Here is a 3,048-nt window from a genome sequence, read left to right as displayed (position 1 = left end):
ACCCATATGTGCCAACTCAGCGAAAGTTTCCCTTCCTCAAAACACTTTGCTTCTAGCTTCTTAGATAATTGTCACCATAAATCCAGTACATTTTTCAAGCCTTCGATGACTGGAGGCCCCTCACGCTGCCCGTGTGACCCCAGAGAAGTGCCAGGTGCCCAGGTGCCAACCGAGAAATGTCTCACCTACATGCCTCTCCACACCGTGGGGTTGAAACAGCCTGAAGAGGAGCCGTTCGCGCCTCACAGCAGCCCGTACACACAACACTCTTGTACCATCTTTCTTTGTTTGACCACAGTTTCTGCCGACAAGGTTTTTTCCCAGGCCAGGAGCTGCCCGGTGTTACCTGTCCTTGCATTTAAGACGTTTACAGGAAGCAGATGTGGCTCAGCTGACAGAGTGTCCGCCTACCATATGGGAGGTCCAGGGTTCAAACCCAGGGCCTCCTGACCCATGTGGTGAGCTGGCCCACGTGTAGTGCTGATGCGCACAAGGAGTTTCGTGCCACTAAGGGGTGTCCCCCATGAAGGGGGCCCCCATAAGCAAAGAGTGCATCCCGTATGGAGAGCTGCCCAGCACGAAAAAAGTGCAGCCTGCCCAGGAATGGTGCCGCACACACAGAGAGCTGATGCAGCAAGATGACACAACAAAAAGAGACATAGATTCTCGGTGCCGCTGACAAGAATGCAAGCGGACACAGAAGAACACACAGCAAATGGACACAGAGAGCAGACAACTGGGGGCAGGAAGGGGAGAGAAATAATTTTAAAAATAAAAAAAAATACCTTCTAAAAAAATAAAATAAGACATTTACAATGGCAACAGCTGTGATTGCAGCAACCTGGCTCACCTGTCCTAATTTGGGAGGACTTTCACATCATCCATCCCATAAACTGATAGGATGAGTCTTTGGGGTGATGGCCTTTGGTGTGTTTGGTTTCTCTGGAGGCCTGAGCATTGGGGTGCTGTGTTTTGATTGGGTTTTTTGTTCCCACCTGAAATTCTACACCCAAAGCAGGTCAGCTGAGAGGCAGAGGCCACCTGGGAAGGTCTGACTGGGCTCCTCAGCTTAGCTGAGGGGTTTTACTCAATGTCTGGCAAACTAAGCACCACCAGTGTCCCCAGCCTCAGAGCCTCAGTCTGCCAAGCCTTGGGGAATGAGGGGCCCACGCTCCAACCTTCCTCGGGCCAGTGTGTCCATAAACAGGGTCTCTCTGTCAGCTCAGCTGGGCTTTCACTGAACCTGGCTCCTACCAACATCAAACAGAAGGAAAGTTCCCTGCAGAGATGGCATGGCCTTCTTAAGAGCCTAGCCTTCTCAAGGTTGCTAACAACTGGCTACCGTTCAAACAAACCAGAAAGGAATACGGCAGGAAGGGAAAGGGCGTGATGGCGAGTGCTTGTTCAGGTGCCATCCTGACTCCAGCAAACCCAAAATGCACAGCCCAGCGGCACCACAGGCCATGGCAGTCTGGCCCGGGGACACCTTCTCGGTCCTTCCCACTTCCAGAGGCAGAGCTCTCCAGCCATCATCTGTGTCCTAACCCACGATGACTCCCCCAAACGCTCGAGAATGCACGGTGCTTGTTGAGCTGATTTTAACTCATCATCCCTCCCAACACTTCTGAAGGAGGTAAATGGTAAACACTAATTTTGTTTAAACAATTGTGATGTTCAGGCCCAAAAGGTGAGAGAGAGCGTGCTGGACTTGATGGCTGTCACCTGGGTGAGCTCTGGGGCCAGTCCTCTGCCCTGGCTCTTGCCCCTCTCCTCCCGGGATGCCCTGGGGGGGGCCTTGGCTGAAGAGGCTGTCCTCCCCAGGGGTGGAGAACTTCCGGTCAGGGGTAGACGCGGAGCTGTGCCTCTCCATCGGAGGCATCTCTAGATCTGGGGACCTAGAGGGAGGGAAGGACCTCCTCACCCTCAGGCTCATGAGAACACAGCACAATTGCAAGACTCGGCTCCTCCAGGAGGCACCTAGCCGTGTGCATAAGAAAGCCTTCAGCTCCCGTCAACAGACGTCGACCACGTGCCCGTGAGGTGTCGGGCTCCAAGGCCGGGCATTAGGGGTCTAAGGCAGGAAAAGAAAGTTTGAGAGCTTATATTCTAGTTACCTTGCTCCCTCATGGACATCTAGCTCCAACGTACGCCAAATCAGCAGGCTTTCTGTTCACGTTCCATTTAAATTCTGCCTCATATTTATGGTCGAAAACAGAAAATTGAGTCAAGTATGGGAGAGACCTTCCAACAAGAAAGCCAGTGGTACAACACATGCATGTGTTATTTCTTTTTCTTTCATCTTTCTCCATATTACGGTCCAATTTTCTCTACTTTCTATGTCATTTCCTCTTTTGTCCTCCCATTCTGTGGGTATTGATGGAAATATGCATGGCTTAGGCCACCGCTCCAAAGGAAAGGGACTGGTGGTGTGTCTTCATGGCCCTTGCTGACCCACCAGGGAAGGAAATAAGGTGTGCACTCACTGGCCCAGAGGGACTCAGACCAGACACTGTCGTGGGAGCACTTGCCGCCATGGCTTTCTCCACAGCAGCCCAGAGCGACAGAACAATGGCTGCCCCATAGGCGCACATCGACCTCTCACCCTGCTCTCAGGCACTCAGGACCCAGGTGGCTGCGATGTCTGCAGAGGAATGAACGTGTCCAACCGCAGAGCCAAAGAGAGTCAACTAAAGCCAGAGGGCGAGTGTCAGCAGAAGTCGCCATTCTAAGCAATTTTCCAGAAATGGGCTGCTGACCACATTGGGGTATCCCAGACTGCATGTAAGTGCGTGCAATCTGAGTTACAGTCTTGGCCATTGGAACCTGCTCTGGACAATACAAAATGAAAGGTGATGGTGCAAAAGAGCCCCAAAGAGGACAAATGGGTGCCACCTGGAGAGCACCAGCGGGGACCCACCAGGAGGGCACATCATTAACAAAGCCAGGAGAGTTGTGTGTCCATCTCTATTTTTTAACTCAATAAATAAAATAATCATTTAAAGTTCCCCCACTTTGAAGCAGAACTATCTAAGAGCTTCCTAATGCATG

The sequence above is a fragment of the Dasypus novemcinctus genome, chromosome 13 (genome assembly GCF_030445035.2).
Source record: "Dasypus novemcinctus isolate mDasNov1 chromosome 13, mDasNov1.1.hap2, whole genome shotgun sequence".
Taxonomy (NCBI): Eukaryota; Metazoa; Chordata; class Mammalia; order Cingulata; family Dasypodidae; genus Dasypus; species Dasypus novemcinctus.
The sequence above is the reverse complement of the archived record's forward strand: the minus strand, read 5'-3'. Positions refer to the sequence as shown.